The 23791-nt window shown below is 40.1% G+C and overlaps 1 protein-coding gene across 5 annotated transcripts in view; it reads left to right on the top strand.

The window, feature by feature from the left end:
• The window catches only part of ABCC8 (ATP binding cassette subfamily C member 8), a 2552355-nt gene that overhangs the window by 116578 nt on the left and 2411986 nt on the right, over positions 1–23791 (top strand). The gene's annotated exons all lie outside the window — the stretch shown is intronic.

Genomic DNA, 23791 nt, shown 5'->3' with positions numbered 1-23791 from the left:
CCGTTTTCTGACCCCCCACCAAGACGCATGACTCTCCCCAATGTGCCACCTGGTCCAGAGAGAGCTCGTCTAGAGGCCACCAACCTCATTCAAAAAAGAGCCATCCAAAAGGTCCCCACAGGACAAAGAGGATCCAGAGCTTAATCCCACTTCTTTTAGGTACCAAAGGAAACAGGGGACCCTGCATCTGATTCTGGACCTCAGTCAGTTGAACCTCTCAGTCAAGAAGTTGAAGTTCCAGATGGTCATTGTACAGTCCATTATGCCCTTTCTGCACAAAAATGACTGGATGTGTTCTGTGAATCTCCAGGAAGCGTACTATCATATCAAAATAGACAGGTGGTCCGGGAGATTTCTCTTCTTTCATACTGGAGCTGATCACTTCCATTTCTGAGCCCTGCCCTTTGGACTCACCACAACCCCCTGGGGGATCACCAATTGTATGGCAATGGTCGCAGCCCATCTCAGGCTGCAGGGATTCCAGGTGTTTCCCTACCTCGAAGATTGGCTCATCATAGCTCCCACACAGCATCAACTGGTGCGAGACCACACAGTTTCTTCTTCATCTTTTTGACCAGCTTGAAATCACAGTGAATCTCACCAAGTCTTCTTTGACCCCATCTCAACACCTGAAATTCATTGGTACCCAGTTGGACATCATCTCAGAGGTTGCATCTCTCCTCCTGTGTGATTTTAATCCTGTCTCATGTACAGTCTCTTCTGGAGCAAACTCGTCCTCCAGTGTCACTCATTCTAAGAGCCTTAGGGTCCGTGGCAGTGGCCATTTATTTGGTTCCACTGGCCAGGTACTATATGAGAGTTCTGCACTGGACCCTATCCATTCAGTCGTTGGCTCTTTCTCATCCTCTTTCAGTTTCTATATGGCTCACTCCTATATTCCGAAGACATCTATCATGGTGGATGCATTCTCCAGACCTCCTAGCAGGCAGGACCTTTTCTCCCCATTCCGATGGCCATGGTGACCACAGACACTTCCTTCTTAGGGTGGGGAGGTACTTCCTTGGGAAAACTGTTCAAGGGATGTGGTCCCATTCAGAGACCAAACTGCAAATCAATGTTCTGGAGATGAGAGCAATCCTTTTTACGTTGCAAGCCTTTCAGGACTGCCCCCCTCTAGGGATTATAGCAGTGCACACAGACAACATGGCGGTTGTGTGGTGCATAAACAAACAAGTGGGCACATGTTCCTGTCTGCTTTGTTGTGAGGCTGTGAGGGTCTGGAAGTGGGGGATGTCCTCAGGGTGCTTTCTCCTTGCAACGCATATTACTGGAGCATCCACCATGCTGGCAGACAAGTTGAGCAGGGCTGTTCTGACCCCACACGAGTAGTCCCTGAATCCACTAGTGGCAAAGCAGATTTTCCATCAGTGGGACCAACCAAGCTGTGATCTGTTTGCTTCCCCTCTCAACCACAAATGCAGCAACTACTTTAGCTTGATCCCCCCAAAGGGGGAGTTCCCCCAGGGACGCTCTGATTCACGATTGGCCTCCGGGTCTCCTTTATGCCTTTCCCCCATTGCCACTAATTCCATGAGTTCTTCAGAAAGCAAGATGCCTCAGGATGCAGTTGATCCTCATTGCCCCCTTCTGGTCTTGGCAGGTGTGGTTCCCTCTTCTACAGTCTCATCTGAAGCACCCTTCATGGGTGCTCAATTCAGTTCAGGATCTGATATCTCACCCGTCTCTTCTTCTGCTTTCAAATCTGCGAACCCTCCATCTGACAGCTTAGTTTGTCCAATTCCAGTGATTCTTGCTAAGTCCAGGCTTGCATCCCCTGTGAAGAACATCATCCTGTCTTCTCAGGAGGCCTTCCACCAAGAGAGTTTACTGAAGTAAATGGAATAGATTTTCTATCTGGGCTAAAGATCAGAATCTGGATCCATTTTCAGTTCCTGTTTCAGACATTTTCCTTTTCCTGGCTTCCCTGTTTCAGGAGGGTGCTAGTTTCTCTATGATTAAAGCCCAAATGACTGCTATTTCTAATTTCCATGATGAACCTACGTTCTCTTCTCACCTCTGCAAGGCTTTCTTGAAAGGTGTATTTTTATTGTGTCCTCCAGTCAAGGATCCTTACCCACTGTGGGATCTTGTGCTGGTGCTGCAGTGTCTAACTCGGGCCCTCTTTGAGCCTGCCACATCTTGTCATCTCAAATTCCTTTCTTGGAAAATTGCCCTTGTAGTGGCTATAACTTCAGTGAAAAGGGTTTCCGAATTGCAGGCTCTTACCAGCAAACCTCTTTATTTGCTATTCCATAAATACAGAGTGGTCTTGAGACCCAATCCTTCTTTTATGCCAAAAGTGGCCACTGAAGCGAACCTCAATCAGTCTGTCCAACTTCCAGTGTTCTTTCCTAATGATGCTAACAAGAGGGAATACATTTTGCATACCTTGGATGTTCATAGACAGCTTCATTTTTATTTACACAGAACTAAGGCTTTTTGACTCTCAGACCAATTGTTCATGGCCTTTTCAGTCAACAGGAAGGGCCGAGCTGTTTCAAAAGTTACCATTTCCAGTTGGATTTCCCAGTGCATTTCTTTCATTTACTCATCCTGTGGTTCTCCTTTGCCTGGACCGGTTAAGGCTCATTCTTCCAGGTCAGTGGCTACATCAGCTGCATTATTAGCTCGTCAGTCCTTGGATGACATTTGTATAGCAGCAACTTGGTCTTCCCCTCATACCTTCATTTCTCATTACAAGCTTGACAGTTTCTAGGGGAAGGCTTGCTTTGGCGCCACTGTTCTTCGACACGTCCTTCCATGAGGCCACCTGAGAATGTTGCGTAGCTGGGGACTCTGACCCATGCGTGATGAATTGTGACTAGGATAACATCAGATTAATACTTATGTACTTACCATAACTTGGTATCTGTGTTATCCGTAGTCACCATTCATCATGATCCCACCCTCCTATCCCTCTTCCTGAGGGATTGGCAGGTGACTAGCTGGATCCTTTCTGGTGTCACGTCTACTCTCTCTGTCTTCTTTCTCTAGGTCAAACTCAGTCTGAGGGGTTAGAGGGCAGCAGAGTATTATGGGAGGGGAGGAGCTTGAGCTAAGCTGTTGTCTAAGTTTTTGCCAGCTCGGATCCAATGTCGGATCATAGACCCATGCGTGATGAATGGTGACTACGGATAACACAGATACCAAGTTATGGTAAGTACATAACTGTTATTAACCATACAGAATCCTGCAATGCAGGAAGAGGCAGTAGAGTGAGCTTGTATGCCAAATATGTGAATCCTGGGCACTGCAACAGTACTGGGCTGACATGTTGCTGATGTGCACTCAAACATCAGGCACTGTCTGGCAGATGATTGAATGGTAGCCGTTCCTGTTCTGTTATCATTCCTTCTGTTGTTCAGATGGGACCCTAATGTCAACATGAGTGCAGTCTATCACACTGAACACCTTAGGAAAGCATTCCTCCCACAGAAAGCACACATGGTACTAGTTTGTTCCTGAGGGAAGTCCTGAAGGAAAACTAGGAAATAGATGTACTGATCCACATGGTCGAAGAGTTTATTGAATAACTGCTGAAGCAACCACAAGGCAGAAGCCTGTGAAATACTCAACATGTCCCCAGTTTGTCACTGGAAGTCCACCCATCCTCCTCATCTTCTTCTTTGTGTCAGACAAAGTCAACAAAGCCTGTACTATGTACTTGTCCATGCTAAACCTCTCCAAGATTTCCTAATCAGTAAAGTTCAGATGGGTTATACTTTGCCTGTTTATTATCTTCTCGGCTGGAGAGCACCACTTGATGTATTTGGTTTTGGCACAACACAGGTGAGAACCTCAATGCAAGTCAGCTAAGGTGGAAGCAAAAGGAAGCATCTTCGTGGATAGCAAAGTGGATAAAAAAGGCATAGCTTCACTTTTTATAATTATAAATGCATATCAAAAAGTGACTGAATTGCATAAAGATAGGAAGAAATCTTAATTTACGTAATATAGTTACTGATTGTTCACACATTCCGAGTTTACATCTCATTATTACTTCATTTGCATATTACTTTCTCAAACTGGTTCAATGTGTTGTGCCTTAGTGCAACTGATGTCTCTGAATTGTGACTTAACTGTGTTTAGGTGCAGCCTGTGCAAATTCCCATATGCCTAAGCACAACAAATACAAATATCGTCTATTGTTTCTTCTGCTGTTAGGGATATTTGAAGTAATGCTGTGTATGGAGTGCAAAATACTTAACTCTAAAAACTGCTGAATACAGTGAAACAATCTGTTTGATGTTGTATAAATGGGACAGTACAGCCTTGAGAACTTGTAAATTGGAAAGTGATCAATAAGCCTGACTGTTGAATAAATGTTTGTCAACAGAAAGTTCAAAAAGACCTAATATTTGGAAGTATATGAAATGTGAAGTTGGTATATCCATTTTTTTTATTATCCATGTAGAAGCACTTTTAATCTCATTACTAGATACATTTCTCTACAAAATACTCACAGAAGCATCTCAAACACCACTTAGGTGATGTCTAGTGAAAAAAAACAAAAAAACATTTTCATCAACTTGTAGAAGATGTAATGGGTACACATATTTTTAAGAAATCCTCCTCCAAACTAATTTACTCTAAAATTAAACAAGCAAGCTATTTGGAATGATTCTGTTAATATTACAAAACAAGTAGTTTTATTTTAATGTCCTAGTTCATGACGAAATTTGCAGACTTCAGAGACCAGTGGTCTGGATTTTGTTAAAAGCAGCTCATACATTTATAATGAGGTCTTTAAAGAACCTTAGAGCCCCACTGTTTCATGAATGTCTTACTTTAATCAAATAAGTATACAATCAAGTGAAACACACGGATGTACCTCTTGCCAGGCTGGATAAGGGGATGTTTACACTTAGTTGCCTGTCATGGGCCAGAATTCACCAGATCATGCAAGCACTCAGGTCACTTACTCCTAAGTACCTGTATGGCGCAGTCATAATCCATGGGGGCGTGAATGACCTGAGACATACCTCCTTGAACTATAAGAAGGGAGACATGATTGAGCTCTCAGAATATGTGTCACAGGCAGGTATGAGCCTAGCATTGAGCAGCGTTCTTCCATCTCTGAGGATGATGCCACAGTGCTAGCAGAAGATGATCGACTTTAACATTTGGTTTAGCTACTGGTGTCATTCCAAAGGGGCCCAGTAATTCTCAGCCTGGGAGGATATGGTTGACAGGCCATTCTGATTTGCCAGGGGATGGTCTTCACCTGTCACCTCTAGGCTTTTGGCTATTGGCCAAAATATTATCCACCCATAGTGTCTTTTTTAGGTATTGCCAAACAAACTTCCAACATAACAGAAGCTACTTAGGACTAACCAAATGTGTTACTGCTCAAAGCTAGGAGCCTCAACAAGAAACTGCACTCCCTGGAAGCTCTCCTCACCCTGGAGAATGCTGACATTTGTACAGTTACTGAAACATGGTTCAAAGCCACAGAAAGCACTCAGGCAGTGCATAGCTATAATGCCTTTCATCCATTCTGACCACCCACTGAACATGAAAGAGCAAAAGGCAGAGATGTATCTATCTACATAAAGGATAAGAACACCTCAAGGCTGGTCAAGCAATATGGCATGCTTGAACTACTCCATGTCCAACTAACCATGGGAAATCCATTATCATATTCCTCCCAGCTACAGGCCCCCCCACCACGAACAAGGAAACCCATACATCATACCTGCATTTACTAGAATTACTCACCATCCAGTCCTATAACATACTCGTGGATGATTTTAACTGCCTCTCCATTTATTGGGAGGCATACGTGACCAGTAACTTGCATACCGCTAACATGCAGGCCCAATGATTTTGTGAATTTGTAAATTAAAATGCCATGGAGCAGCTAGTCAGCACTCCCATTAGGGCACAAATATTTTAGATCTGGTACTCACAAATATAGTGTGATGTGTTCACAGGTAAGATCAGATAACAAAGTGGTCTCCCTTGAAGTAAAGGTAAAATGAGTCCCCCTCCTAACCCCAAAAACTTCTCCAAGGTAAATTACCCCCTATTAAGGGATGGCATATCTAGTTTTCAAGCTCCCCTAAATCCAGGAAACACAGAAACCTATGCAGAGGTGTACACTAAAGCCCTGTATGACCATGTAACCAACTGCATAGAAATGACAGTACCAGATTGAAACAAACCCAAGTCAAACTGTAAAAACAGGCCACCTTGGTGGACTCCTGTTAATAGGCTGTACAACCAAAGAAAGAAAATCCTTTCAGGAAGTAAGAGAGAATGTTCACAACAGAGCAAAAAGTCCCTCATTAGTCTAAACAAGTGAATCAGGGAACTAGTCAAACCTCTGAAAAGCAGACTTTAATGTAAAAATAGCCTCCAAAGCTAAGGATAATCATAAGGCATTTTTCAGTTATGTCTGCAGTCTTATGGGCAATAACCAACAATGTGCGGAATTAATTGTAGATGGCATCACCTACACTCAGCCAAAATATATAGCAAATCTGCTAGCTGACAGATTCAATCAAATTTCACCTCCCCATCACTCCCAGTTCTCCCACAAGAAAAAACATCCACCACTCCACTGCCAGTTATCACCAAGGAAAAGTTTGCCACTGTGTGCTGTAATGCTAAAAACACAGCTTTCAATGGGGCCTAACGATATACCAGGTTATCTCTTAAACAACTTAAATCAAGACTGATCAGGCCCATTAGGATCTCTATTTAACCACAGTGTCCAGACTGGCATTGTGCTGATAGAGTGGAGGACAGCAAAAGTCAACTCTCTGCATAAAGGGGAGCCATCTACTGACCTGGGAAATTACAAGCCCATAAGTTTGACTAGTCTTATATGTAAGGCCATGGAAAGAATAATCATGGACTTGATAATTAATGACACTGGAGCCTTTAAACACTGGCCCTGGCTCAATTCAGCTTTGTCAAGTGCAAGTCATAGGTTCATAGGTTCATACTAAGGCTGTCTGCCCTGGGGCAATTATAAGCCTAGCCCGACTTTGTTTGGCTTACGCCATCCCTTGATTTGAGTATACTGTGCCCTTTTTAAGGTTTAGTTTGCTGTGCCTCTGTCTAATAGTGACATGGAAGTAATCCCCGGGACAAACCTACGATCCCCCATCCACTCATCAAGATTCTTCTTGAAGAGATTCAGTGAGGTGCTCTGCCTAACATGAATTGGAATTCTGTTCCAGAGTGAAGGGAGCCTCTGGGTTATGAATCTGTCCCTCCAGCAAGTTCTATTTATTTCAGTGCTGAGGTTCAAGTCCCTCGAGCGTGTGGCTCTAAGGGATTTAGATTTACTGAGGTGGAGCATGTCCATTAATTCTGGATTGGACATAGCTTTATAAGTCAGGCATAGATCGCCTCGAAGTAGGCGGTATGCAACTGAGTAGAGCTGGAGTTTTTTTAACCGAGCAGCATATGGCATCTGTTTGAGTCCCTTGATCCTCTTGGTGAGGCACTTTTGGGGTCTTTCTAATTGCTGCAGGTGTCGGGTAAGGTACATCCCAAAGGGGCATTGTATTCTATGATGGGCCTGATGAGGGATGAATAAAGGGGCACGATTACCTCTCTTGATCTAGATGTGAATCCTTTCATGATGAGGTGGGCTATGTAAAGGTCTTTCTAACCACTTTGGCAATGTGGTTGTCAAAGGAGAGATTGCTATCAACTTGGGTCCCCAGATCCCTAATTACTTTCTCTGTACTTAATGGGTTACCGCCTATGTGGTAATTTGTGGGCACATTGTTTTTGCCAAAGGGTATGACTATACACTTTTTGGCATTTAGCTTTAGACCATGGTTCTGGCACCAGTTATCCATCTCTGTGAGACCTTTTTGAAGGATGTTTGTGTCAGCTGGAGAGTTGATTATGGCGCCTAGTTTGCAGTCATCTGCGAACTTGGTGGAGCCATAGTCCTCCCACGTTGGCCTGTACCTCGGAAAAGTATATACTGAACAAGAATGGTCCCAGGACAGAACCTTGTGGGATGCCACTTGTGACTGGTTTCGAGTCTGACATGGCTCCAGCAACTCTCACTCTGTGGGTTCTGTCTTTGAGCCAGTTTGCGACCCATCTTGTGACATAGGGGTTTATATTTAAGCTGGATAGCTTATCTATGATGCCCGAGTGGGGTATTGTGTCAAATGCCTTTGCTAGGTCCAGATAGGCTGTGTGGACTGCCTTCCCTTCATCTATGGCTTTGGTGACTGTTTCAAAGAAGTCAACCAGGTTCAAAAGGCAGGATCTGCCCTTGATGAAGCCGAACTGGGTAGGATCTAGTGTCTGTAGGTCCCCAGTGTCTTTGTTTATGAGCTCCATGATGATCCTCTCCATAGCCTTGCAGACTAAGCTAGTCAGGCTTATGGGGCGATAGTTTCCAGGGTCCGTGGAGGCTCCACCTTTGTGGAGTGGGACCACTGTTGCTGTACGCCATTCTGTGGGCACATATCCTGTAGTGAGTCTGAGATTGTACAGCTGTTTTATTTGAGGGATTAGTTCTTTTTGGAGTTCATGTAGGATGCAACCCGGGATGCCATCTGGTCCCATGGAAGCAGTGTTTTTTGCTTTGGAGAGGGCAGCCTTTACCTGAGCATCAGAGATGTTTGGGAGGCAGCCCTCTGCTGGGATAGATACTGCTCTTTTTTTGGGGGGGGGGTGGAGAAGTTTGCACTTCATGCCTACTGAATCTGGCGGATTTCTTTGAGAAAGTCATTAAGGCCATGGATGACAGTAAAACAGTAGTTACCACCTACCTTGACCTGGCCAAGGCATTTGACACAATTCCCAACTCAGATATTATAAATAAACTCACAAAAGTGGGCATAAATACCTGTGTCACCAGAAGAATAGCCAGTTGGCTCTTGGACAGGACATGTGGTTAAAGTGGGCGAATCCAGGTCTAGCAAGAGGCCAGTCACTAGTGGTGTGCCACAGGTTTCAGTGCTGGGACCACCCCTGTTCAGAATATACATCTTTGAATTCAAGCTTAATGTGGAAGGCCTCTGGATGACAAAGTTTACTGATTTACTGACGACTGCAAGCTGGGGATGATCGAGTCCCCAGTAATGTAGATATCCTTCAGGAGGGTCTAGGTCAGACAAATGATTGGAGCCAGAACCATGGCCTAAAACAAAATGCAAAAAATGCATTATCATACTGTTTTGGGAAGTCAAATACTCTTGCAAATTACAACATCAGTAAGCACCCCCCCCGAAGAATACACCAAAGAGATGAGACATCTATAAGCCTGATTTTTGACCACACTGTGTCCACAGTCTCTTTATGTGGCACAACTTATAAGTAGAGCAGTGGCATCCAGATACAAGGAAATTATAGTCCCACTGTACTCAGCCCTCATTAGACCAATAATTGAGTACAATGCACCATTTAGCATGCACTTGACTAGGCACTTACAGCAGCTGGAGTGACCTCAGGGGTTCCTCACAAAGAAAATACAGGCTGTAAACAACATGAGTTATGTGGCTAGACTAAAAGCCTTATCCCTTTACTCTGTCTCCTGCCAAGTGTAAAAGGGTGACCTATGCCTGACCTACAAGGCACTTACAAATCCAGCCCTGATGGAGCTGCTACACATCCACAAGTCAAACAGCACAAGGTTACCTGATCTAGGGATCTAAACTTAGTCAGTGACTCAAATAAAATATGCTGGAGAGATATGTGTGACAGAAATTGCCCATTATTTGGAACTGGCTTCCTGTTCACATTAAGCAGAGCCCTTCCCTGGCCCTGTTCAAATGCAGATTGGATCAATGAATGGGGATGGCAACTTCACACCTGGGGTAGTGCCTGTGTCCCTTATGGACAGGGGCAATCTGTAAAATACAGAAGGCATAGGTATATGCACAAATCCATGTCATCCTCTTGCTCCTAGGGACCATATATTCAGTAAAATCGGGTTATATTGGCTATGCTTGTAAGGACCCTTGAGTCATTAAATTAATAATCTCCTATGAACCTGTGAAGTGTCAAAATTCATATTTTAATAAAGACCATTTAAGTCCACCTGACTTTTTTCTTCCCCGTGTTATTTCAGAATGTCCTTCATTTGCTTGCTAATTATTTACCCTTTCTTGTTTTCATATATGTCCCATTCCATACATTTTCTGTGGTTCAAGATTGATGATGCTGAAAACAGAAGCTGATGCTCCAACCCTTGGCTCTTTGTTATGGCTGAATAGTGTAAAGGAAATACCATAATTACTGGTTGGAAGGAAATAGCTTGTTGATTAAACTGCAGTATAAAATACTAGGTCTGGAAGTAGATCTTTCTTAAAGAAAAAATGGAGAAAAATGATTGTACAAAAACAGGTAAAAGGAAATGCCTTACTTATATTGTGCTACCTGCAGTGTAGAGAAAAGTCTAGAGAGCATTATACGATGGAGTTTTTGACAGTATCAAGAAGCACATTGAACAGGTCCATACCCTTAAAGAGAAGAAATTACTCGGTGACAAAGACCATAGACAAAACAAAGTATATGTCACTACTCCTGGTGTACAGCATCTTGGTAATAATCACAGTGATGAACCCAGTACTACATCATGAGTAAGCAGAATTTATATAGAATATTTTTTAATGGAGTCTCCACTGTGACATTTAAGTGACATAGTGAACTGGACCAACAGCAACAGTCATCGGACACGAGAAGACTATTGCAACAACAGGAGGAGGGGCCAAGGACATTATCTATCAAATTACCAGTTCCCCTTGATTCCACCACTGCTGACTTTCATACATTCAACTTCAGTGAATTTGTCATTCAACCCTGTCACAAACAGTTATTTTGATGGGGCTTTTCCTTTATTCCATTCATACATATTAATTATGTGGATATAGTTTTAGAATTAAAATTGCTTTTAAGAAGGGTCATACTTTGTTCTGATGGTGATGAGGGGCATCCTTGTGGAAGGAGCTTGACTAGAAAATCTGTATAGAACCCTCTCCTTTATCCTTATTTGGTTTTATTTGAAAAGATGTGTATCAATGAGATTAGGAGAGTTTCGACACTCTAAGTGTAAAATGTTACAATCCCACCCCCCCAAGGAATTTCAAACACTAAAGCAATTATCTCATAATGAAGACATATGGATTATGAGGCCTGACAAGGGGAGTGGCATCTTGTTGATGAACACAATAGACTGTATTGGTAGAATGCTTTCCATGATAATTAATGATGAAGTGTATGGGGTGGCTTCTCTCAATGAGGTGAATCAGTATCATCAGCTGATCAATACGACTATTTGGGTCTGTGTTACATTACCGAAATTTCAAATAATCGAAAATCAGAGGAGTGAGACGACAACACAAAAACAGCATATGACCAAACATTTAGTTTCCCAAAGTTCGAAAGAGCAGCTGTTTCAAAAAAAAACACAAAAATACACCTTCTCAAACATTTTTGTAGGAGGCAAGCCCCCCTGCACCCCCTGCAAATTATATGTACCAACTCTGAGATCACACTACAGTGAGGAAAAGGGTATATTACCTGATCCTCACAGTACTGTGATCACCATTTAGGAGCTCCGAGTGCTGTGGAACATGTGCTGTTGCTGTTTCTCTGTTTTGAGGTTCAGGGAAACTAAATGTTCATTCTTATTCAGTTTTGGTGGTGTTGTTTTGCTCATTTGATTTTTGATTATTGGAAATTTTGGTAATGTAACACAGACCCGGCTATTTTTGATCTCTTTCATGTAGGCCACAACCCCCCCAAGAATTTCAACTTTTTAGGGTCCAAAAACCTTGTATACTTATCTTTGGTGTACCAAAGATCCATAAATGTGTTACCGATCACCCATGAGACAGATTATTTCAAATAATGTATCTATAGCAGAACCCTTGTCTATGTATGTGGACCATAGGTTGAAACCATTCCTGAGAATGTTTCAAAGTGTTCTTAAGGATTCATGGGAGTTTTTGGATTAGCTTCGTTATTTAACATTTGATTCAAAGGATATTCTGTTCGCCAGTGATATCAAGGATTTATTCACTGTAATTCCCCAGGATGTTGGTTTGGATGGGTTCAGAGATTTCATCATATATAATACTGGTCTTTCTTCAATAGTGATCAACAATGGCTGTTTACTGACAAACCTGGCTCCACATAACTATTTTATTTTGTATTTGAAGTGGAATTTTTCAAGCAGCTTTGTGCGGTTGCTATGGGAGCATCATGCACTCCCACATTTGCTAATCTGGTCTTATATTACTGGGAATAGCAGTGGATTCATCAGAGGAGGCTCTCCCCATTTAATAAAGCGTATTGTCATTTCTTGTATGATATTTTCATACTTTGCATGGCACCAGGGATATCTTGGAAGAATTCTTTGCATTTGTCAGGGCAATCACCATTTTTCTGGACATTACATTTTAAACTGATGACTGCTATACCTTTTTTTGGTTATGAAAGTGGTGAAAAAAATATGTTTTCAGTTCAGAAACATCCATCTACTCCAATCTCTCCTTACATTTTTGTAGTGCACATACGTTTGGCCAAAAAGGGGAGCTTGTTAAGGGGCAGTTTATCTAGCTTTCTAGAATTTCCTCAGATGATGACAATTTCTTGAAGGAGTCTTGCATTTTAAAGATCTTCCATGCTAGAGGCTATTCTTTGGAATTATTGGATGGCATGGACTGTTATGTCTGTGACAACAGAACAACTACATTTGCCTCTATTTTATAAAAACTATGACTAAAAACTCAGGCTCTGAGGTGAATGTTTTTCACTAAATCAATGATTCTACACCATTCCTATCAGACTGGTAAGTTACAGTTATTTGTGAACATAAAATGGAGCTTATTGATGGATATTTTACCTGACCTGGCCAAGTTGGATATTCAGTTCCCATTTGTTTTAAGTCCTGTTTTAGAACATGTACACAACTGGGAGAAAAATTGGTTGGTAAATCAAAAGAGGCCAGACAAAATTGTAAATAGAGGTTAGATATGCAGTTCATAAAGAAACAATGAAAGGATATACGCATGGCTCCCAAATATGCAACAAAATCTAGAAGATTTAGGATTTTTGCCCGAACATGTTGGAAATAATACGTTTAGACCCCAAGCAGACTCCAAAGAATTTTTCATCAGGCAGATGACAAAAGTTGGCTGTGTAATGGGGAAGAAGGAGGTACCTGGGAACATAGGTTCATAGATTAGTACTAGGTTAACTGCCCTTGTGAGCCATTTTAAGCCTAGCCAATTATCTCTTGTGAGACTCAAATCCTGCACCTTGAGTTTGTAAGGCAAACACCTTAACCATTAGGCCACCCTCCCAACCCTTGGAGTGTAATGAGTTGGCAGACTTAAAAAATTCCCTGCAGAATACTCTGTCAGGAATATGAAGTGAGCAAATGAGTGTAACTAAGAAAATTATTTTCTGAGCTGGGACACAGGATCTGAGTTGCCTAGACATAGTAAGGTCTTGTTAAAGTTTAGTTCTTATGGCTTCCAAAAAGCAGTTACTAGAAAGTGGAAATCAAAATATAAACAAGCAATACTTGAAGCAGTGAATATTATAACAGAAATAAAAGAACAGGAAGTGAGATCTTTAGAAAAGGGTAGGAGTAAACTGCATAGGAAAAAATGGAAATTGTGGGAACAATACACTTAGAAAAAATGTTTTGCAGGAGGAATGAGGTTTAAGAGAATGCAGGAATTGAAGAATTTATGTGACCTTGATTAATCTATATGATGTATAACTATATATGTATGTATATATATATATATATATATATATATATATATATATATCGGATGTATGACATTTATAATTATTTGTAAATGTGATCTTGTTAATTTGGTTTGATTACTTGTATATAAAGGAATGTTTGCCTGTGTGACAAGTGATAATTCAATAAAGGTGTTTAAAATAATGTTGAACATCAAAACGTTGAAATTTCAAAATGTCAAAACTTGTTTAATGCAGAGATAATGCCCCATCCCCTGCACAATCCATGGGAGATGTGCCCCCCACACCTCCTGCTTATAATATATACCAAATCCGGGATTGCATAATGGTGGGAAAAGAGCACATTTTGTCTTCAACATTTTGATGATTCAGTATTTTCTCATTTCGATCAAACTTTATGGAGCCATTATATATATATATATATATATATATATATATATATATATATATATATATATATATATCGTGTGTGTGTGTGTGTGTCTGTGCACGCAGGTGCACATGCATGCATGTGTATAAAACATTTAAATGACTGAAATACTGTAAAATCATTTTGCAAAACACTGATCACAGTTCATTGAACATATAAGATGCTAAAACTAGAGATCAAAAGACGTAGACACTGTCCTCTTCCAGTCCATTAACCCTATCACTAACTCCGACCATACTTTGGCAGAATAATGGCGGTGTCACTGGAATGTTTTTTCCAATGGTTGACGTTAGAGGCATAATTAAGGTTAGCAGGCATTTGAAAGATGGGAAGGGGAACTAAGCCTAAGAAACCTGACAGACCAAGAATAAGCCTGAAAATTGAACACTGAGAAATAGTTTTGAACTGCTCAGGAAATGAGTTACTGTAGCACTCTTTCTAAAATAATTGGACTTACATAAATTAGTTATGCAGCATGTAGTTGCCAGATAGAATGGCACTGGTGCTGTGATTACACCAGAATCAGGATCTGCTTTTTATGATTAGGAAGCTTTACAGATGGTCTCACGAGGTATTATCAAATAGATAATGTACTACTGGGGATAAAGTGTGGGTTTGAGAATATGCATATGTCTGTGGTAAAGAAATTCAAGTAGAGATAGACCAAAAACTCTGGCAAAGCGTATTCAGTAAGTAGTAAGTCTTTTTTACAAGGTACCTCATAGATTGCAGAGAATGTTGCTTAAAGTAAAGAATTTTGATCTTTGCAGTCCAGGCAAGGATCTTTGTGCAGGTGTTATATTGACTAGAGCTTATTTAGAAGAGAAGCATAGAGAATTGTTAGACAAAAAACACTGGATTATTTGGGCACTTCTGGAGTTACCAATTATAAGTAAATCAGCAGAAGAATTATGGAGATATAACGAAGCTGATTTAAAATGTAGTTAATGGAAGAAGTTCCAATGAGGCTGCACTTTGCAAAGACAGAAGAAGTAAGTTTTGTACACGGTTTAATATGAAAGCCAAACCTGGAAGTCGGAGAAGTGCTAAGAAAGTACAAGAAGCATAATGTATACTGGTTAGGGATTTTAACTCGGGTAGGACAGCTAGTACAGCAGTGTGCCGTATGGAATTCATACCATATCAAGTGTACAAATTAAAAGGTGCTGGCAAATCCAGTTCTAGGAATGTCATGAAGTTTTTATTTTAACAAAGTTATTTAGCTTATTTGTGCAAATTATTATTCCATGTACCCTGAAGTAGTCAAACCTGACAGATGCTAGCACAGGTGTGATTAGCCCATAAAGTCTGTATTCTTGAGACAACTCATAACTGATTTTATCAAATCTGTTAACAGTCTGCAAAACAAAAGACAGGAATTCAGGTATTTCTATGCATGAGTCAGAATTAATTCATGCAGTGACCACTCCACAATATCCACAATATAATGGACAAATAGAACTATTCACAGTTGAGGAACCTTATAAGAAAGAGCTACAGCAAAAGCTATTAGGATTACCATCTCACAACTTTGGAATATGGCAGGCTTCCATTATAGGGGCAAAGTCTTTCTTAACGTCTCACTGCAGTTTGCTTGCTGCTGCTGCCCATCCTTTATAAGACTGAGGGAGCACTAGACCAAAGGAAAATCCTTCACCAGCCACTAAGTTGGAAAGTCAGCACCCAGTGCTTTGTCTCCCCAATGCATGAGGTAGACAAAAGGAATGAATAGATCAGATATTGTGTGGAGTGCCCTCATAGTCAAACTGGAAGGGAGGGAGGGCAGATGGTAAAAAATTAATAATAATAATTTAGATAGTATTTATTTCTCAGACTTTTAGTGTTTTCAAGATCTTTTATTCATTTTTTTTATAATACTTAAAGATTATAGAAAAGTATGAACAATTTTCTTCTTTATTATAATAGCAATAACCCATTGCTGGATGTGGGTAATGTTGCATTTTACCAAACAAAGCCAACCGTGGGTAAATCAGCATTACCCACACCCAGCCATGATTAATTGCTATTATACAATGACATTATTTAAGAAAAAAATGAACTTACTTTTTTCAAATAATGTCCTTGTATAACAGTGCCATAGTGCTCATCTGCATTTTTTATGGGTATCATGAGGCTTTTTTGATGTACTGCCACTGTGTATGTGACTTGCCACACTTACGCAGTACATTAGTGCTATGTAAAGGATGCAACAGAGAAAACAAGATCTCCATTGCTTTTATTGTTTTGTTTGTAATTAAAAAAAAATGAAATCTAGAGACTTCAAATATACAGGAGAGACAGCCAGAGAACATATGACGATAATCAGATACGTTTCTCTAGTTTTGCATAACGTACCTAATTTTCCCTGATTTTTCTCTGTCCTGTCTCTTTTGTTCTTTTGAAGTCTCCTAGTTTTGTAAGTTTATCTTTTTTTTTTTAAATTAAAGTAAAACTTTTTGCAGCATATATTAATAGCAGAAAGTCCAGGCAACCGGACTTTTTTCCATTAGTATATGCTCGATTTACAACAGGCACACTAGTTGGGCTGACCAACCAGTGGGCTTGTTTTTGAATGTTAATGGCCAGTCATTGTATAGTCAAAAATATACACCATATAATTTAACCATTTTTGAAGCATGAGTTAGTTTATTCATAATCTTTCTATCTGAGGAATAACACTATTACGTTTACAACTAACCATACTGAGAGCCACTTGATGCCCAGTATCATGACTGAGGGGAGTAGTCCTGTATGTACAGAATGGATCTTTCTCCTACCTATCTGATGATGCATTCTCAGAGCTGTTGTAAGAAAATGGGACAGGTAAAGAATCTTTATAGTTTGTTTATAGAAATGATAGTTGGTGATCTTGTGACCGCACTTACAATGAGAATAATACTGAAGTAAAGCAATATAATGCTCAGACTTTTTCAAATAATTGTAGTACTTATGGAGTTTGTAACTGCATTTTCTCTCGAATTTGTGCAAGTCCAAGAGAGTGTAAAGAGAAAGACTGATTTCAGAAACATTTGAGGACTATAACAGATGAGTATTACTGCAATGCATTTTCCCACTTATTTTGATAATCACATACATATCATGTAGCCAATTTTAATTTTAGAAGAATGCAAAACGTTTCAGAAGAAAAATGCATTTGGGGGTTTGAGGAAAAATGTGCATCTCTTGGCAATAATTTGTTTTATATTTCAAAGTTTGGAACTGTAAGACCAAAAAAGGTTAAATTAGGATTTAGCTATGTGAATACTGCTTGAAATCAGAACAATTCTTCTTTCCTACAGTAATACTACTTACATGCTTTGGTCTAACTACAGTAATTTGATTGTTTGTTATAGCACTGAAACCTGATATCCACTAAATCAGATATATTGTAGACGGTGTCACTCTCTCAGACATGCATGCACAGACACATACGGCTGGGGACATTTTCAACAAAGGCCAGTTCTCATGCTTACATGCCTTTGCTATCTAGAAGATAACTAGAGACCCCACTAATATCCCAGGTGCACACCCTGAAGACCTATCAGATGATAGTTCAGCTAGGAAATGAATGTACTGCAAGACAGTGACACTAGTAATGTCTTTCGTCTTTTCCCGGTTAGGGGTCGCCACAGCGGAACTTCGGTCCGCTAATGATTGGCAGTGGATTTTTACTGTGCCGAGGTGCCAGCCGGATGCCCAACCTTCAAGGAAGGCACACCCATTCATACACGCACCTACCTGCATGTCTTTAATGTCACTCGAGCAGGAATTAGTGTCACTGTCAGTGTCTGACTGCAAGACAGTGACACCAATTCCTGCTAATTTGCTGCTCATCAGTTGCACATGCTCGTATTTGTATGTGTGTGCTTGTGTGTGAACCTAATTGTACTCTCATAGATTTTCTGCCTAAATAGAGTTATTATACTTTTCTGTGTATATGTTTGTAGAAGATAATAGCTTTCCATTTCTAGACCTTGTACTACTGTAGTAAAAATCAAATAAATAAGTAAATCACTTTAGTTTTTAATTATCACAATGAGCAAGCTGAACTCTGGTTTTGTTCATTTAATATTATCCTTTTTTATTTTAGGGCAAATGGTACTTTCATCACTTTTGACAATTTTGATACTTAAATAAAAGGCCGAAGAAACTAAAGTTAGTTTGCCTGGGTAGACTTGGTTGTCCTTGAGCTCATTTGACTGAGTCTCATTATACTGAAAACTTAACAATGCTGAATTTCAAAACACTGAGTTTTAAGCCATAGATGTGATGTGTGTTTCCCTTCACCTGTGACTTACTTATGATAAAAAAAAAAAATGACTGTAACTTAAAGTGCCGATTGTCAGATTACTGGTGGTAGAGTAGAAAGTAGTGTTGTAGTGTTTCTAAATGTGGGTATGTCTCTCTACATTTTTATGGGAAGTATCTAAAGTAATATCGCGGACGTTCTGTGCACTCCCAGCAGTAGTGGCAGTGCATACAGTACAGTAAGATAAGTAAAAGGTATATGCCCTTTTCCCCACTGTAGTGTAATCCTGGAGTTAGTATGCATAGTTGGGGGGTGTGGGGGGCATAGCCCCCACCTAGTCTGGTTTTATGTCGTCCGGTTTCTGTTAAGAGGGTAAGTAAGTAGTTTTTACGTTTTGCAAATAATTAGTCATTTGTGTTCTAAGTGTGCATACCTATGACTTAAAATTCAGTATTTTTGAAATTCAGCATTGTAAGGTTTCAATATAATGAGACTCAGCCCAATGAGTTTTCAGTATTTTGAAAATTAGGTATTGTGGTCTCAGTCAAATGAAATTTAGTATTTTGAGTTTTCAGTCATGTGAACCAGATCAGTGTGTACAAATGTTTATATATTATACGGTTTACTATCAAAATTGCGAATGGCACTACGTCGACTGTCCTATAGTCGAACACGGAAGTTCGAAATCGGTAATGTCGAAGACAAAATAATCAATCTAGGAATGGTTTTAACATGGGTCGAGGTAGGTGTTCAGTATTATTCTGAACTACAAACATCTTCCCTACCTCGACCCATGTTAAAACCATTCCTAGATTGATTATTTTGTCTTCGACATTACCGATCTCAAACTTCCATGTTCGACTATATGACAGTTGACGTAGTGCCGTTCGCAATTTTGATAGTAAACCTATTATACATATGGCTATAGTACACTCTGTGTAATGCATCAATTGTCAACAAATATTTCTAGTGTAGAAAGTTGACAAAAGCACTTGTTGAGTACAGAACTAATTAAAAGGAGAACCATAAACGTTGCTTTCACTTAGGAGGTGTGAGTGTTGTCTCATTAAGTAGGAGTGCTTGGTAATGGTAAAAATTTCTGACATGAAAAGTTTCAGCATTAGTGGTGAGTGTGTTTTGTAGGTTAGAGTAAGGGGCTAGGGAAGTGTCTAGATGTCATGTTGTGCATGTGTATGTGTGTAATTTATGTAGGGTTAGGTCCAGGGGCTGAGTTATGTTTAGGGTTAACATACATGAATAACATAATACAACTGCCAACCCTTATTCATGTGTGTGTTAACTGTAAACTTAAAAATGCCTTTAACCCTACCTGCTCAGGTATGCCAACTAAATGGATTGTTTCTTTTTTCCATACCTGGTCTTCAAGATCAGATTGTTTTGCTTCCATCTCTTCAGCTTTAGACTCTGGGTGGCAAATAATTCCTTAGTGGTTTACATTTTAAACTTGGCCTTATGAAGTGCTTCAGTGGACCTAGAAAGTGTTAAGGCCTCACAGCATTCGTGACGCTATCACTTTGAAGATGAAAGTGCTAACCTTTATCAGACAAGCTTGGTTTTTACTTTGTTGGTGTCCTTTTTATATTGTTAAGGTATCATTGTATATGGTCTTTACTGCAGAATTGTCCATGAACTCTGTCAAGCACAGAATCAACTTTACTAACATATGTAGGATGATTGCCAATGTAACTGACTCCATGGCATTAAGCTGTTGTTTAGCTATAGAGTCTAAAAAGTTCACTTCAGCTGGTGGTATTCTCATACAATTATCTGACCTCATGGCTGTAGGGACTGAAGAGAGGATACTTGTTTAAGAAGAGAGGATACTTGTTTAAGAAGAGAGGATACTTGTTTAACTCCATCTTTAGACCTGTGGAGAGGCATGCACATAATAAAGTTTCCTTTTCTTGAGTTTAAGAATAACATGATTAACATCTAGTTAAGATGTTTAATTAAATGGGAGTTTGGATTCAACGAAGTGAGCTGTTTTACAGCTATCTTAACTAAAAGTCCATGCTTGACATGCTTATGTGTTACTATCTAATGCTTTTGCTTTTTGTTTTGTTTTTTTTTTCCAAAAAGTGACTCCAGTACTATTATTTGGCTAATTATTTATTAATCTGTTTATTTTTAATTCAACAATGTTCCTAAACTCTACCATTTTTTACAGATAAAGTTAATTCTTAGATATAATACAAGGCACAGTTGTTTAAATAACAAGAGTATATGTAACTCAAGGAATATTGTGTTTGTAACCTGCAGCTTTATATTTTCCTCATAAACATGTCAGCAGACTTTTAGTGCTGCTGTTTTTAGGAAAGATTCAGAAAGACCATCAGGAAGCTAACTGCTGTTTTCTTTGTGAGCACTAAATAGACTGGTCCATCTTTCGTCAGTCTACAGGACTAATATAAAACTGTGAGTGTGCAGAAGACTGGGGTGTTAGATGGCTACTGATTGAGGCCTTTATTCACTTGCTTGTTCATCTTCTGTCTGAGACAGTATCAGTGAACACTGAAATGTTCAGGCTTTACACATTTCTTTAAAATAGATAGCCAACATATAAGGAAGTGTAATTGCAGCTGTTATGTTTTACAAATCCTTGTAGTATGGAATCTGGTTTTCTAAGCTTAACAGTGGAGTAGAGGCATTTATACATTCTGGGTAGATGTTCATAGGTTCATATGTAGGTACTAGGCTATTGGCCCAAGGGCCTAAGTAAGCTTAGCCAACAAGGTTCCCTGGCTTATGCCACCCAAGAAAGTTATTTTCCTGTGCCCCTGACGAGCAGCGCCACAGAAGTGATCCCCGGGGTGTATTTCCTATTTCCCATCCACTCATCAAGATTTTTCTTGAAGAGTGCTAATGAGGAACTTTGCTTGACATAGATGGGTAGCTTGTTCCAGAGTATGGGAAGTCTCTGGGACAGGAATCTATCCCTTCAGCATGTCCTGTTTATTGTGGTGACAAGGTTTAGGTCCCTAGAGCATGTAGCTCATTGGGACTGATATTTCTTTAGGTGCAGCATGTCCAACAGCTGGGTTTGACATAGCTTTATATGTTAGGCAGAGATCACCTCGGAGTAGGCGATATGCTATGGAGTAAAGCAGGAGGTTTTTGAGACAGTCAGTGTAGGGCATCTGTTTGAGGCCAGTAATCCTCTTTGTGAGGTACCTCTGTGGCCTTTCCAGCTGCTGCAGATGTCTTGTGAGGTATATTCCAAAAGGGGTGTTGTACTCTATAATGGATCTAATGAGTGTTGAGTAGAGGGGAACAATGACCTCTTTTTTCCTGGATGAGAACCCTTTTGTGATGAGGTGTGCCATGTAGAAGGATTTCCTGACTACTGTGGTGATGTGATTATCAAAGGAGAGACTACTGTCCACCTGGGTCCCAAGGTCTCTTATCACACATTCGGTTTTAAGTAGACTGCCACCTATGGGGTAGTTCATGGGTACAGAGTTTTTACCAAAGGGGATGACAATGCACTTTTTGGCATTGAGCTTGAGGCCATGGCTCTGACACCAGACATCTGTCTCAATGAGGCCCTTCTGTAGGATGTTGACAACATTTGGGGACTCAGCTATGACTCTTAGTTTGCAGTCATCTGTGAACTTTGTTAGCCAAAGGCCTTCTGTGTTAGTTTGTACTTCAGATAAGTAAATACCAAACAGGAGAGGTCCCAGGACTAAAACCTGTGGTACTCCACTTATCACTGGTTTGAAGTCAGATTTGGAGTCTGCAACTTTTACAGTGTGGGTTCTGTCAGTGAGCCAGTTGGCAACCCATCTTGTGATACAGGGATTTTTACCTAGTTTAGTGAGTTTAGCTATAATTCCAGAATGGAGGATGGTGTCAAAAGCCTTGGTGAGGCCAAGATAGGCTGTGTTAACCACCTTACCCTCATCTACGACTTTGGTGACTGCCTCAAAGAAGTCGATCAGGTTCAGGAGGCATGATCTGCCTTTCATAAACCCGAACTGAGTGGGGTCCAGAGTTTGGAGGTTACCAATGTCTTTGTTTATGAGTTCCATGATGATACATTCCATGGCCTTACAGACCAGCCTCATCAGGCTATTAAGGTGATAGTTCCTGGGATCAGTGGTGGCTCCCCCTTTGAGGAGTGGGATAACTGTTGCTGTGTGACATTCAGTGGGCACAAAGCCTGACGTGAGACTATGATTGAAAATGGTGCTGAGTTGGGGGAGCCAGTTCGTTCTGAAGTTCATGTAAAACACAGCCTGGGATGTTGTCCGGTCCCATGGATGCCGTGTTTCTGGCTTTAGAGAGTGCAGCTTTTACCTACGTAGTTGTGATTGCAGGGACTTTATAGATATGGGCCCTTTATGGGGTGAGAGGGGGGTAAAGTTAGCACTGAACCTATCTGCCAGGATGCTGGCAATATCCTTTGGTTCTGTAATTTTCGTGCCATTGTGCTGTAACTCAAAGCAGATCTGGATGGTGCCATTGAGATTCTGTGTCTGACACATTCTTCCTTGATGTCTGCGCTGCTGCCATCATTTGTATGTGGTGTGATTTCAGGAAAGACTGTTTCACTTTTCAGGATGTGGCTGTCACACTTTTCTATATTGAGTGTGCTTGTTGTAAAGTCTTACACCAAAATAATGCGGAAAAAAGGGTGGAAAACATCCATTTACTAATTTGCCAGCCATGGTGTGTAGCAGCAGTTTTCCATTTACTAATTTGTTAACTGTGGTTTGTGTCATCAATTTGTAAGTTAAGATTAATACAACTGAAACTACCATGATGTAACTAAGCAATAAATAAAATGGTTCTATGCTTTAAATGCTTCTGAGATTTAATGAATTTCTTGTAAGCTGATTTTGTCATCCAACTGAGTTTCATATTTTGCTAGGGCTCCTAAAAAACATAACTATTAGAGATAGGTACCATGTTAACTATTCAAAACAATGTGTTTGTTGTGAAATACAGTTCTTTTTAGCCAGTATCATTTAGGTGATAAAGCTGATGTCTTATTTGATATGAGTTTTGATACTTAGTTGTAAATATTGTTTTAAAATGCATTTTAAGATGAAAGGTAACTTCTTCAAGAGCAGTGATACTGTGTTTTTTGAAGTGCATTGAACATGTGATGGATTGTCTTAGTAATAATATTCTTTGCAATTTTTAACATCATTTATAAGATACCTTGCTTAATTTTCAATTATCAGCTGTACTTCATAACCTAATGTTTTAATATAAGCTAGTTAAAACAATGACAACATAATGTAAAGTTACTTTCACAGAAGACTTCCACAAGCTGTTGATCCACTCACTTGTTGATTGTTTAATAGGTTTATTGACTTGTGATATTTAATTTTAGCAGTAAAGTTGTTAATAAATACTGT

Source organism: Protopterus annectens, chromosome 9.part0, assembly GCF_019279795.1.
Source record: "Protopterus annectens isolate FY-2018-M chromosome 9.part0, PAN1.0, whole genome shotgun sequence".
Taxonomy (NCBI): domain Eukaryota; kingdom Metazoa; phylum Chordata; order Ceratodontiformes; family Protopteridae; genus Protopterus; species Protopterus annectens.
The sequence above is the reverse complement of the archived record's forward strand: the minus strand, read 5'-3'. Positions and strand labels throughout refer to the sequence as shown.